Source organism: Zingiber officinale, chromosome 4B, assembly GCF_018446385.1.
Source record: "Zingiber officinale cultivar Zhangliang chromosome 4B, Zo_v1.1, whole genome shotgun sequence".
NCBI classification, from domain to species: domain Eukaryota; kingdom Viridiplantae; phylum Streptophyta; class Magnoliopsida; order Zingiberales; family Zingiberaceae; genus Zingiber; species Zingiber officinale.
Genome location: NC_055993.1, coordinates 48,786,396 through 48,801,916, shown reverse-complemented (window position 1 = coordinate 48,801,916; position 15,521 = coordinate 48,786,396). Strand labels below are relative to the sequence as shown.

At 38.4% G+C, this 15,521-nt stretch overlaps 1 protein-coding gene across 3 annotated transcripts in view; it reads left to right on the top strand.

Moving 5' to 3' along the window:
- LOC121975037 overlaps positions 1–15,199 on the top strand; it is a 92,430-nt gene extending 77,231 nt beyond the window's left edge. For 2 of the 3 annotated variants that reach the window (XR_006110196.1, XM_042526395.1), the window contains one exon: positions 1,710–1,895. The gene's annotated coding sequence lies outside the window, so the exon portion shown is untranslated. Of the gene's footprint in view, positions 1–1,709; positions 1,896–15,180 lie in introns of those variants that run through there. The other variant, XM_042526396.1, reaches the window with a different exon arrangement.
- The last annotated feature ends 322 nt before the right edge of the window (positions 15,200–15,521 follow it).

The following is a 15,521-nucleotide window of genomic DNA, read 5'->3' as shown; positions in this document are numbered from 1 at the left end:
TAAAAGAATATGGAAGAGGTTAGATAGGGTTTTAATGTCTCCCTCTTGGAATGAAAAGGATTTAGTTGGTGCTATGTTCATGGGCACGAATAGTCTCTTTTGAGTTTACTGTTTAGTTCCGGTTTGAGCTATGCATTGGGAATAAACAGCTTTAGTTCTAGGAGTATCCAGTTAGATATTTAGTAGTTTATTAGACTACCAGTTTGAATTTCTGTGGATTTGTTTTCTTATGTTGAGGTAGGGAAACTTAGCTGACTTTGTGTGGATGTGTTTTAGTGCTAAATCAATTTGGCAGACTTAAAGACAAGTTTTGCTTGGGGATCTAATACTGTTAGGATTTCTTTGAGTAGACACGCTTTGGTAGAGTTTGCACTTGGTGATAAAAAAATTCGAGTTTATCCCTGCTAGTTTGATAAATGTCATGTGTATTGCTTGCTGTTCCTTGAAGCACTGGGTCTAGTATAGCAAGTTTTAGTTGCAATTTATCAGTTTCCTCATGAAGCTTAATTCAGAATTCATTAATTGGAATAAATATTCTTCTAATTATAAATGGATCATGTTGATGATGAAACAGAAAGTTTAGAAAGCAGTTGTTGATACTAGATGAGTGGGGAGACTGAAATAATTGAAATCAAATTGGAGGTTTTAGTGAGGTTTAAATCTCCTTGTAGTGCAGAATTATAGTGCAGTTTCGTTAAGCTTATAGTGCAGTTTTGTTAGCACAGTATGCAGATTTCTATTAGCTAAATATGTAGAATTTTGATTAGCATAGTATGCAGTCTTATTGAGCATTTCAATACAGTTTTATTAAGTATTTTCATACAATTCTATTAAGCATTTTAGTGCAATGTTAATAAGCATTTTAGTGCAATTTTGTATGAGACATCTTTTTAATAGAGGTATTAACAAGTATAAGAAAGATAAAGAAAAGAAAGAAAAAGGCCAAGGCCTTAAGTAGATCCCAAAGTCAAGACTTTAGGGATTTTTGGCACACAAGGTGCTTGTTAAAATGCCGAGGCATTATATATTAGAAGTATTAAAAGATAACAAGTATTTTACTTTTATCAGTGGCACTGTGCTGGACTTTCAGTTGTCTTTGGGTTGGGCTTCCATAGTCATCCCTAGGTTTAGATAACCTAGTATGCTGGACTCTCAGTTGTCCTTGGGTTGGGCTCCCATAGTCGTCCCTAGGTTTAGATAACCTAGTAAACCCTACTAGATTCGGGGCCAGTTATCTCGGGTCTAGTTAGGGATGCGCGCATAGCAAGTACAGTTGCCGGGCCAAAGAAGAAAGTTGATTATTATTTTAAAGTATTATAAGTATAAGCTTTTGAACAAGTAAAATAAGTTTCACATAAGTATAAAAGTATTAAAGTATAAGTTTTAAATAAGTGGAATAAAAGAATAAGTTTAGAACAAATGAAATAAGTTTCATTTTGTTTTAAATCAGCAAGTTTAGTTTTCTTTTATGCTAGCATGTTATTTAGATTAGCTTACTGTTCTTTGCTATTAGAAGAGCATGAGTAGCTTTACATGTTTAGCATTTCAGCCTGTTTGATTCCTTTACTATTGGATGAACATGAGTAGTCTTCAGTAAGCATTCAGTTAGTTCATGTTATAGATACATGTACATGCATATCGAGATTTTTGTGAGTTAGATAGCGCTTACTAAGCATTTTGCTTATAGATTGCATTTCCTCTTACTGCAGATAATGGAAGGCGACAAGGTGGCGCAGATGGTGTGTGATGCCAGGACTATGGGAGAGACTTGGGCATTTTTAAGTTTCCGCATTTTAGTGTATAAGAAACATTTGAAGTTGTACTTTAAGATCCATGTCATTTGAGATTATTTTTGTGTTAGATGACATGCTAAGATAAACTCAGTTTAGTAGGTATGTATTTTTGATATTGACACTTATTTAACTGCGTGGGTATTTGATGTATGTTCCAGCCGCCTGTGGCTGATGTATACTATGTATGTATTTCAGTATATGGTCACCAGTACAAGGGAGATGTTGCCGAAATTTTTCGGTAGAGACTCCTCGTGGTTTCGATCATACCGGTTAAGTAGAGTTAGTAGTTAAGTAACGGTCACCCTTAGAGAGTAGTATAGTAGTGAGAAGGGTGATCGTTACAGCAAAGGAAAGGTTGAGAGCAAAAAGTATATAGACGGTTGTACCATTGGCTTGATGGTGAGTTTTAAATTTTTGAAGTGCAAATTTAATATGTTTCATATTATTATATTAATCTCTTTATCTACTCAAGCATGGTTAGAATTCCTTCATTTGGACATGCACGTTCTTTATGTTGCTTCTCACAATTGTTTCGCTGTGAATGGAGTAAGATTTCAATCAAACATGATGTTGTTGAGCGATTATTTACGGTCATTGATTTCACTAGGGTAAGTTGCTATATTTTTAGTATTTTTTTAAATATGATTGTAGAAGTGACATTTTATTTATAATTGTGAAAAAGGTGTTGGATATAATATCATTTTTCAAAGGAGGAGACATTGTTAAGTGGCAAGTAAGGAAGTTTTTCGGTAAATATAGAAATAATAAAATTATTATGTTAAATAATGGTGATAAGATTTTTTTAACTATACTGTTATTTTCAAGTGTCACGTTGTATGAGATGTTCTGGATTTGATAATACGATGAGGATGATTAAACCAAGTAGTGCAGATAAGAGTAGTGATAAGGAGGTAGAAAAAGTTAGTGAAGATTTAGATGATGAGAAAGATTTTGAAGAGAATAAGAATGTTGAAGTTGAAGTCAGTGGTGAGAATGAATATGTTGGGTTGTTCGGCTATGTGAATGTGGAAGTGAACGCTAGGTCAATTGTTAACTTTGATGATGAGGCTAATTTGATAGTAAAAATGTTCTCTCTCAATTGGATAATGAAAACATAGGATTGGTAGAATCTGATTCGGGAAATGATTTGACTGACGAGAGGCCCAATGGTGATGGATTGGAAGAAACTGTATGTTTCTGGTAGTGACATTGCTACTTCAAAAGCATAGAAGATCAACCTTTTCAATCTTCTATTGTGGATACTGTGAGGATTAGGGTTGATCATGTATCGAAAAGAAAGGCGCTGATGTTTGTGACTCCGTCTAGTTCAACACAAAATGCAAGAGGAAGGGGGAAAAGGTAAATGGAGTATAAATTCCTGATTCGTTATTTTGAAGTCTAATAGTTTTATATTTTTGCTAGTCATGTAGCAACATAGGTAAATTCTATGGTAGATATTGAGGAGGACGATAAGAGTCCTGCCAAGATTAAAATAAATGCATATAAAGGGAGAGTCGATTTTTGTAGGCATGAAGAGACATTTGAAGAAGAGAGAAAGTTGTTGACAAACTTTCTCTTTAGGGAGGAATTGGAGTACGTTTATTTTTGATATGTTAATTCTTTTTGTAACACTTCTTTCTCAAATTTAATAATAAAAATTAGTTTTCTCTTCCCATAATGTTGTCATTTGGTAAGATGAGTGTCTGAGCTTAACTGGACCTATATTCCGTTCTTTTTTATTTGGTGAGCTTATTGGAAGTCAAATCATAAATGTTTTCATAAGGATTATGGAAAAACACAGTCCAACTTATCGATTTGAGATTTACTGTATGGACACAATTGTGTCACTTTGTAGCCAATTTAAATATTTGACAGTTGATATTTGATTTTACTTCTTATTAGATTAAGATACATGATTATACCTTATTTTAAATGTGCAATAAGAAGTGTTTCAACACTTGGAGCTATATGATAAACACAGACAAATACGCAGCATAGATTACGGAGCTTTTCTTACGAGGTTAACATCCACGACCAAGGGTAGATTGTAAGAACTTAATGAAGATCTATTTAAAAGATACAGATATATCATTTTCTCAATTAATGATAGGTGACATTGATATTTGTTGGTTTTCAAAACATCCGAAGATAATTTCAGAGTGTGGAATTTAAATCGTGATTCATTTGTAGTTGGGACGACTAAAGTTTACATGAGTTTGATGATAATCTATTTCAATAAGTCTTAAGATCATAGTATTAAACCATTCCTTTTTTCGTAGGCACGTTTTTTGGTTGGTTGCATACTTCATCTTTCAGGATTAGACAGATAGCCATGAGGTATTGACAGAACAATGCCATCATTAAGGTGCAACTCTGGATTATGACATCTATGTATGCATGTGGGTGGAGTGTCTATCTCGTTACATAGATGATATCTAGAGGTTTGCAAATAATGTGAAGATGAGCATTTATTGGGGCTGTGTTGTATCAACTATATTATCAGATGATAATGGATTGTTGAAAAATACATTTAACTAATTCATCTTGTCTTTTGCTTCTTATGGTAAAATAGATGTACAATGAGAGTTTGAATTTTACCTTTGTATGAAGTTTTATACTATTGATTTTTTATAGTAAAATAGATATAGTATTGATGTCAATAGATGTAGTACTGATGACAGACATATGACTTAGTGATTAAGAAATTGTTATAGAAATTTTTATTGATTTTTTATTCTGTTGGTATAATTAGGTACAAAATTTCTAAAATCAAGTATATGCATAATTTAATTGTGTATAATTATATAAAATTTGAGTATATATGTAGTTTAATTTGGGTATATATATAGTTCAATAGGTCTCGATGCCGAAAAAATAGAGCATAATTGACTCCCATTAAGGTATATATGTATACGATATTAGTATGATTTATAAATTATGAGATACATTTGGATTCAAGTTATATACTAATTGAGAATGTTATGATCAATAGAACCACTATGGATGAGACTCTCTTGATAGGCCTCATTGTCTTAAGAAATCGGGTATAATTGACTCCAATAGGGTACAATAAGGTGCAATCGACTTATTGCTTCATATTCTTGATCAAGGTACATAATCCACTTTATTATGTACTAAATATTCAAATTCAAGTATGTATATAATTTAATTGAGTATAATTATATAAAATTTGAGAATTCAGGTATGAGACCCTCGATAGGTCTCATCGCCTTAAGGAATCAGGTAGAATTGACTCCAATTCATATATATATATATATATATATATATACACACACACACACAAATACAATATAATTTGTAAATTATTGGGTACATTTGAATGCAAATTAGACACTAATTGAAATGTTATAGTTCCCATTAATCAACTTATATGTGTTGTTGCTAATAGAATCGCTATGGATGATTATTTCTATTGAGAAAGCATTGACACAATAACATCAGTATGGATGAACTAATATCAGAGTCAATACTTTATAAATAGAAGAGGAAAATATATGTCATATATGTTTGACATCACATGATGTGATATACATCCATAACCAAATCCTAGAAGAGGTTAATGTTAGTGAGTTTTTGGCCATATGACCTAGTTTCATTGATCTCATAATGTGGATTAAGGTTAATGACACTATTGCTCAACTTATTGCTTCACATTCCTTGTAAAATACCGAAAATGATAAGGGAATTTTTCGGAATTTTTAGAAATTTTTCGGGAATTTTTCGGAGCTCGTATGGACAAGTTAACGGGGACAAAAACAGGGTCCGGGAAAGGCCTGTTTAGGTTACCCTGTTTTAATGAGGAAAATATTTATTTTCTTTTCCTTTTCCTTTTCTTTTTCTTTTTCTTTATATTTTTCTTTATTTCCTCGCCGTTTCTTTTCTCACTCGCGCACCCGAGCGCACCCTTTCTCCTCGCGCCGACGCCTCTTCCTCGTGCTCGACTGCTTGCCCTAACCGCCGGCCACTCGGCGGTTCCCTCCTCTTCTCTCCCCGTCGCGACTATGCCCTAGATCCGCCGCCGACCGAGTTTTCTTTCCGCACGAAGCCAGCCGATTTCCGATCTCTTCTTCTGTGCTCAGCCGCGACACCCATCTCTTCGGCGACATCCGAGCACAGCCGACCGCTGATACTCCAGGAGCTCTGCCCTAGCACCGGCCTTTCTCTTCTTCCGAGCACCGGCAGTCGATCAAGTTTCTTTGCCTAGTCGACATCATCACTGCCATCGCGAGTGCCCTAGCCGGCTCCGACGCCACTGCTGGCCACTGCCTTGTTTCGTGCTTGAGCAACCGGCGATCACAAGGATCTTCCTCACCAATCCCGTGCCCTGGGTTTGATTTTTTCAGCCGGCCTTGCCTCATTTTTCTCGGAGATAAATCGATTAAGGTAAGGTTAGGTTGTTAATTAGGTTGGTGTTTAGATCTATGATTCCCATGGCTTGATATTTGTTCTTGTTCTGATCAAGGATATTATTGCTTGATACCATATTGATCTGTTCCGTGGGAAGAATTCCAGCAAGGTGCTGTTCTGTGGTTTGTTTTGGGTCCGACAGTTTTCTAACAGCGACTACTTTTCTTCGGCAACAACATTTCTGCTGGGAATCTAGGTAAGGTGTAGGATAACAGATTCTTGTAGTAGATTCTGTGTTGGTTGGACTATTATGATGGTAGATGTGAGTTAAGTTTATATGTTGAATTAGGTATGTTGATTTATGATTTAGGGTTTTGCCCTAGATAGTTTTAAGGATTCTATTTGGAAATTCACTGGAATTTTAGCTAAATAAATAAATCTCTGTTGGTATTACAGGATTTTGACACGAGACGATTATCTCGGAGTCGGATTGGACCTTTCTATTATTGGAGGCGGGTACTTTGACTTATGTCTTTTGATATGCATGATAATATGTTTAACATATAACAATAATTGTGTTATCTGTTTGTTTCGGTTGGTCGCTACATGATTAGTTACATGTTTGGTTGTTTATTTATGCTGCACTGCATGATATCTACCTGATCACATATGCTTAGGGTAGTGAACCAACCACATGCTATGATATGTTCTGGATCTAGGGTTTATTTGATACCCTATTTGATTGGTGTACCTTCTATTTGATACTTCTTCCAGTGGTATACACTTGTATCTAGTTATATGGACTATGCCATGTTTTTAGTGTCATGCATCATGATTGCATGCTGTGCGATTGTCGGCTCCACTTTGGTTGAGCCCATCGCCAGTTACATGTACTGCACACACACCACCCATGGATTAGTTGTATATCTGGCAGGAGTGTGGCGGTTCTGCTATTTGGCTCCGTTGGGCATCAGTTCCGTTCTGTTTGGCTCCGCTGGCATTTAGTGTAGCAGCGTAGTAGCCGGCAGACGGTGGACTCTGTTTGGCTCCGTTGGTCAGGTGACTCAGCGTGGTAGCCGGCAAAGATACCTCCCCGTCATCGTGTACCGGGAGATGAGAGCATTGAGCTCCTCCATTTATGATTTGGGGTCAGAGGACAGGAGTACGTCCACTCAGTCACTGTCAGGAGCAGTGATGTCCGAGTGCACGGTCACTATATGCATTTTATTGTTGTGATTGCTGCACTTATATGCTGCATTTGTATGGATGCATTTGATTGACATGCATACAGGATTATGATTCCTTCGATTCGACGACCTGTTACCTTTGTACCTTGATCCCGGTTAGTACAGTTATCTCCTGATTTCGTTTCAGTTGCATTTATTCCTTCTCGTATTCAGGAGACTGTACGCATGATTAGTGTTGTCTGTTATTTGTTTTATTATGCATATCAGTTGTACCTGCTGAGTGTTGGACGCCTCCATTGTTGATATTTTCGTGTCGAGGTCCCGAGGTCGCTGGCCCCCCATCTGCACGTAGAGCCAGTTCTCTACTAGTTCGTTATTTGTTTTATTTTGGCCTTTTTCTATATCGGACTTTGTTTAGTATTGTCTTTGGATTTTTCCTATGGATATTGTATGGAGTGATACCTTTTGATGGATTTTTGATATGATATTGGATTTCATTCTACTACGTGCCTGCCTGGATGGCGGAAGAGGTGAGTTCGTTGGATTTGAGCTTTACGAGTGTAGTGGAGTAGGGTTTTGAGTCAGTATTGTTATTAATTACTATTATTAACTGCGTGGTTGTGACACCGAGGTGAATATCTTTATAAACTGCGTGGTGTTTGTTTTTATTTTTGTTATCATTCCAGCCGCTTGGCTGATGTATATGTGATATGTAGAAAGTTTATATTGTCCCAGAGGAGATGCCGAAATTTCTTCGATGAGAGACTCCTCGGGCGTGACAATTTAGTGGTATCGAGGCGGTATACGATACTATGTGTTCCGGATTTTTAAGTGCTTAAGTTTTACGATCTTTGTTTTCGTATTTTGGATAGTTGATATAACCCGATACCAATTGATATGGTATCGGGCGTTCGCGATATTTGTTTGATTCGTGTGTTGATTTTCGAGATTTTTCGATACCAATTCATTGGTATCGAGGCGTGTGATACTTGCTTTGGTATTTTGGATATTTTATACTAGCCCTAGTTGAGACATATTGGTGTGGGCGATTATTTTCGGTTGCACGGATTTGTCCGCTTCGATTATGTTATGGACTTCGCTTTTGGATTTATATGGATTCGGTGTTTGTTTTTCTCGCGGAATTAGGGTCATTTAGGGGCGGGCATGGAACATCTCCAGACGGCATATAGGTATGATGTTTAATTTTATAGTTTATGACATGTATTAGCATTCTTTATTTAGTACCTGTCTGGTTGTTGTAGCACATATTTCTTGTGATGAGTTAGCCATTGAGCATGGTTGACCTTAATAGAGATAAAGGATTATAGTCTCTGGTGATTTTCACATCATACCATCAGTAGATTTTAGCTTCGTTACTATTAGTAGGAGATGGAGGCACATACCAGCCTCTGCTATTGTTAGCTGGGTAGTGGATGATACCTACATATTTATGTTGTTTTAGCCAGTGGAGGTTTTATACTCATATTTTTGGATATTAGGATACCCGATATGATGAAAATTGTTCATTAGGGAGTTACCATGTTTGATCATTGTTGGGAATGGTTTGAGGTTGAGGGATATTGTGAGATCAGATATTTTGATGTGATGATTTCTAATGATTTAAGAGAGTAAATGTTATGTGGTTGTTGATGATTTTTTTTAGTGGATAACTATTTTGATGATCTTTTATTTGGGTTGTCATTGATGGTGATATAGTGAGTATCCTGTATGGTGTTCACAGGTTGATGTTAATAATTGGTGATCAGATTATAAATTGGAAGCTAGAGAGTTTATGTGCCTATGAGATTTTTGATTTTAATAAATCTGGTTAATTGTGGTTAGTTAACAGGATGATAAAATTGATATTTGTTTCATCTGATATTGAACTATGTGGATAAATAATGATTTGATGTTTTGAATGCTAACTTACCCTCATGGAGAGTAGAGACTTATTCATCTGATATTAGTGGGCTGATATTTTGAGGATAAAAAAAAAAAAAAAAAAAATGAGGGTGTCTTGATGATATTGAATTCTAGTTTTTTTTTTTTGGGTCGTACACATTTATTCATATGATATTATGTGGATTGACATTCTCTAGTTTGAGATGATGTATTAGTGTTGAATTGACCCATGAACTGATTTAGTTATTTAATAATGTAGTATACCATTTGATCGTGGTTTGATATACCTTAGTTGCTTGTGGAGGATTAAGGTATTTTTGATTAGTTAGTAGATGAATGATTTAGTTTTGTTGGTTGATCAGTAGAGGATTGTCATACTCTATTTTTAGAGGTTTGAACCTTTAGGTTGTTTGTGCTTAGTTATGTATCTAGAGCACATTTGAGTACATGCTTTGTACTGACGTGGAAAGGACGGATTCAGCCGTATATCATTGTCGGCTTGGATAGGTTATAGAGGATCGATGTATCCTATTCCATGAAGACTTTGACCATGGACTGTATATACTTGGTGGGATAACTTAGAGGGTGCATTGGGATATATGACCCCGGATGTAAGGAAGTGTAGAGCTAATTGCTTAACACTTATGGGATACACTCGTTACTAGTGTATACTGGAAGAGTACATTTGGATTTATGATGATAAAAAAATTTTTCCATTAGATATGGTCTTGGTAGTGTATGACATTGACTTGCAATGTTATACGATGGTGTGTATATCTTCCTTGTTCGATACTGGTTCCTTTGAACCTAGAGCAGGGTTGTTATTGGATGATTAGGCTGCTCTATTTTGGGTTGCTTTTGATTGATGTATTCATGCTTGATACATATGCATGAATTTGGTTTAGATATACCCGTAACCCATGAGTGTTGGTAGTATAAGGTTGGTCTTTGATTGAGCTGGTATGCTGATTTTGCATGTCTATGTTGCATGCATATTATGGTTGTTATGGGTTGTAGGAGTCCTGTGGTAGACTGTCCATTTGCAAGTAGTATATGTATCCATGTTCTGATATGGTTGAAGGTTTGTTGTGGATCATAGATATGTAGTTCGGTGTATGTATCTGGATGTATTATTGAAGATATCTTATTGATTAAATCCGAGTTGTAGTATAAGTACATCGGTGGTGTTTTGATGGAGGCATTTTGTCGATTTAATCTGAGTTATGATATGTACATATGTGTTTGGTGTGGTATCTGAGGTATCTTTTTGATTATATTTGATTTGTGAGTGCGTCTGGGTTTAGTATGTTTTATTGGAAGTATATGTTGATTATACTATATGTTATGTGAGTGTTGTTTGAGCTGTATTGTTGATTTGATCTATGTTGATTTTGCACACGGGTTCGGTATGCATTGATGGAGATATCATGATAATTTATACCTATGTTGTGAGTATGTTTGGTGTGTACTATTGGAGGATTATGTCGATCTACATATGCTGTGTGAGCACGTGTGCCAGGTATATATATATATTGGTAGCAGCATGATGATTCTACTTATGCTGAATGCAGGATGTGGAGTGTCTGCATTATGTCATTTGTTGGATTTACCCATCAACTAATTTTCCTATCAGTGGATGACCCACTAGGATGCTGATAGAGATGATGATGGATTTGATTAGTTTACTAGGTTGTTATAGCCTAGGTTAACCATAGTGATTTGTGGTAGAGAAATCTTGTACAGTCTCTAGCTGGATAGTTAGGTGCCTTGGGGCACTTATGTATTGTTTTGTGGTGGAGCGTTGCTCCCACATATTATGGATTGCTGGTAGCGGAGCATAGCTCCTATATTTATTGCGATACATATTTCAGTCTATTTGTGGTAGAGCGTTGCTCCCACATATGTGATGTTTCTGTGATGGAGCGTTGCTCTCACACTGGAGGATTTATTCTTTAGTGATTTATGTTATTGATGATCAGATTTTTCGACTTATTATCGTAGATCTTATGTATAGGAATGTCTGTGATACGGACATTATGCGTCTTGGTTTTGCCCTATAGGTTTTCAGTGCCTTAGATATTTTCAGGGACTCGATGATCCTGGTATGTCGAGGATGTTTGGATCGGTTTCCATTGTCTTTGTGGACGATGATGTGATCTAATTCGGATCCGCGGTGAGTCACGCACATCACCTTTGCATAGATCTAGAGATGTTTCGATGAGAACGTCTATATGTGATTATCAGTAGTGCTGATTTAGTTGTCTCCTACGAGATGTTTGAGACACACGGTCACCAGTAGTAGTATACCGTGGTTCCACAGGAGATAGAGGTTGTTACCGTTGGGATTAGACAGAATCTGTACAGGAAGCTCGCAACTTCCTCTGTTTGGTTCGATATTTCCGGAGATACGTTGAGGGTTTCTCACAGATTGCTATGTTACTTACACGCTTGACCATGAAGGGCGTGAAGTTTACTTGGATTGAGGATTGCAAGACCAGTTTCTAGGAGCTGAAGCGGAGATTAGTGTCGGCTCTGGTTTTGGTTTTACCCTTCGAAGAGGACAGATTTGTCCTCTACACCGACACGTTTTTACAGGATATGGGTGTTGTTCTGATGCAGCACGGTAGAGTATTCTCATATGTTTCTCGATAGTTGAAGGAGCATGAGAAGAAATAACCAGTTCATGATCTGGTGTTGGCCGCTATTATTTTTGCTATGAAGATTTAGCGGCATTACCTGTATGATATTACATTGAGGTTCTCACTGACCATCCGAATCTCAAATATATGTTTACTCGGAAGGAACTTAATCTTCGATAGAGGAGATGGTTGGAGTTCCTGAAAGATTATGATTTGTACCATTAGCTATCACTGGGGAAAAGCTAATGTGGTTGCCGATTCACTTAGCGAAGTCCATAGGGACTTTAGCTTGCCACCGAGTTGTGGTCACAGACTTGATTCAGGGTTTCTCCGAGTTAGACCTTGAGGAGCAGGGATAGACCGAGCAGGGTAGTCTTGTTACCATGATTGCTCAGTCGTCGATCAGGACGAGAATCCGAGAGGCCCAGATGTTGGGACCTCATAAAGCTCAGTGTGAGGCCGAGTGGTCCACACTAACAGACGGAGGATGTCAAAGGCATAAGACTGCCAAAAGAGTTATGCTGACCCGAGTCGGAGACTCTTACAGTTCTCCATTTGCGACCATATATTTCTACGAGTTTCACCCACGAAAGGGGTGAAGACATTTGACCTCAGAGGTATGCCAGCTCCGTGATACATTGGACCTTTCCAGATCTCGGAAAGGATTGGAGCAGTAGCTTACTAGTTGGCACTATCGCCGTCCCTGGCAGGCGTCCACGATGTATTCTACGTATCCATGCTGAGGAGATACGTACCCGATTCGACGCATGTGCTGACAGATATTCCAGTTCCCCTTCAGCCTGATGCTACTTATGAGGAGGTTCCGGTACGGATTCTCGACCGGAAAGAGCGTCAGTTGCGGAACAAGACTATCCGGCTGGTTAAAGTCGGATGGCAACACCATTCGGATGAGGAGGCTACTTGGGAGCTCGAGGATACGATCCGAGCTCGATATCCCCATCTTTTCACTTGAGGTATGTGATTTGTTTACCGTTCAGCATTTATACTTTATATCTGTTGTTAGTACTTGCTGATGGTAGATAACGAAATTTGGGGACCAAATTTTTATTAGTGAGGGAGAATGTAAAATACCGAAAATGATAAGGGAATTTTCCGGAATTTTTAGAAATTTTTCGGAAATTTTTCGGAGCTCGTATGGACAAGTTAACGGGGACAAAAACAGGGTCCGGGAAAGGCCTGTTTAGGTTACCCTGTTTTAATGAGGAAAATATTTATTTTCTTTTCCTTTTCCTTTTCTTTTTCTTTTTCTTTATATTTTTCTTTATTTCCTCGCCGTTTCTTTTCTCACTCGCGCACCCGAGCGCACCCTTTCTCCTCGCGCCGACGCCTCTTCCTCGTGCTCGACTGCTTGCCCTAACCGCCGGCCACTCGGCGGTTCCCTCCTCTTCTCTCCCCGTCGCGACTATGCCCTAGATCCGCCGCCGGCCGAGTTTTCTTTCCGCACGAAGCCAGCCGATTTCCGATCTCTTCTTCTGTGCTCAGCCGCGACACCCATCTCTTCGGCGACATCCGAGCACAACCGACCGCTGATACTCCAGGAGCTCTGCCCTAGCACCGGCCTTTCTCTTCTTCCGAGCATCGGCAGCCGATCAAGTTTCTTTGCCTAGTCGACATCATCACTGCCATCGCGAGTGCCCTAGCCGGCTCCGACGCCACTGCTGGCCACTGCCTTGTTTCGTGCTTGAGCAGCCGGCGATCACAAGGATCTTCCTCACCAGTCTCGTGCCCTGGGTTTGATTTTTTCAGCCGGCCTTGCCTCATTTTTCTCGGAGACAAATCGATTAAGGTAAGGTTAGGTTGTTAATTAGGTTGGTGTTTAGATCTATGATTCCCATGGCTTGATATTTGTTCTTGTTCTGATCAAGGATATTATTGCTTGATACCATATTGATCTGTTCCGTGGGAAGAATTCCAGCAAGGTGCTGTTCTGTGGTTTGTTTTGGGTCCGACAGTTTTCTAACAGCGACTACTTTTCTTCGGCAACAACATTTCTGCTGGGAATCTAGGTAAGGTGTAGGATAACAGATTCTTGTAGTAGATTCTGTGTTGGTTGGACTATTATGATGGTAGATGTGAGTTAAGTTTATATGTTGAATTAGGTATGTTGATTTATGATTTAGGGTTTTGCCCTAGATAGTTTTAAGGATTCTATTTGGAAATTCACTGGAATTTTAGCTAAATAAATAAATCTCTGTTGGTATTACAGGATTTTGACACGAGACGATTATCTCGGAGTCGGATTGGACCTTTCTATTATTGGAGGCGGGTACTTTGACTTATGTCTTTTGATATGCATGATAATATGTTTAACATATAACAATAATTGTGTTATCTGTTTATTTCGGTTGGTCGCTACATGATTAGTTACATGTTTGGTTGTTTATTTATGCTGCACTGCATGATATCTACCTGATCACATATGCTTAGGGTAGTGAACCAACCACATGCTATGATATGTTCTGGATCTAGGGTTTATTTGATACCCTATTTGATTGGTGTACCTTCTATTTGATACTTCTTCCAGTGGTACACACTTGTATCTAGTTATATGGACTATGCCATGTTTTTAGTGTCATGCATCATGATTGCATGCTGTGCGATTGTCGGCTCCACTTTGGTTGAGCCCATCGCCAATTACATGTACTGCACACACCACCCATGGATTAGTTGTATATCTGGCTGGAGTGTGGCGGTTCTGCTGTTTGGCTCAGTTGGTCGGTGACTCAAGATGGTAGCCGTGATCGGTTCCTCTGTTTGGCTCTTGGCATTTAGGGTAGCGTGGTAGCCGGCAGATGGTGGACTCGTTTGGCTCCGTTGGTCGAGATTCAGCGTGGTAGTCAGAGATTTTTCCTCCCGTCGTTGTACCGGGAGATGAGCATTGAGCTCCCCATTTATGATTTGGGGCCGAGGACGAGTACTGACATTAAGATTCCGTCCACTCGATCCTTGTCGGGAGCGTGATGTCCGAGTGCAGTCACCATACGCATTTATTGCATTTTATTGTTTGTGATTGCTGCACTTATACTGCATTTGTATGGATGCATTTGATTGACATGCATACAGGTTATTCGGTCTGATGACCTGTTACCTTTGTACCTTGATCCCGGTTAGTACAGTTATCTCTTGATTTCGTTTCAGTTGCATTTATTCCTTCTCGTATTCAGGAGACTGTACGCATGATTAGTGTTGTCTGTTATTTGTTTTATTATGCATATCAGTTGTACCTGCTGAGTGTTGGACTCACCCCGCCTCCATTGTTGATATTTTCAGGTTGAGGCTGTCCGGAGCAGTTCCAGTCGCTGGCCCCCCATCTGCACGTAGAGCCAGTTCTCTACTAGTTCGTTATTTGTTTTATTTTGGCTTTTTTCTATATCAGACTTTGTTTTAGTATTGTCTTTGGATTTTTCCTATGGATATTGTATGGAGTGATACCTTTTGATGGATTTTTGATATGATATTGGATTTCATTCTACTACGTGCCTGTCTGGATGGCAGAAGAGGTGAGTTCGTTGGATTTGAGCTTTACGAGTGTAGTGGAGTAGGGTGGATTTCGAGTCAGAGTCCTATTGTTATTAATTACTATTATTAACTGCGTGGTTGTGACAGCCAGA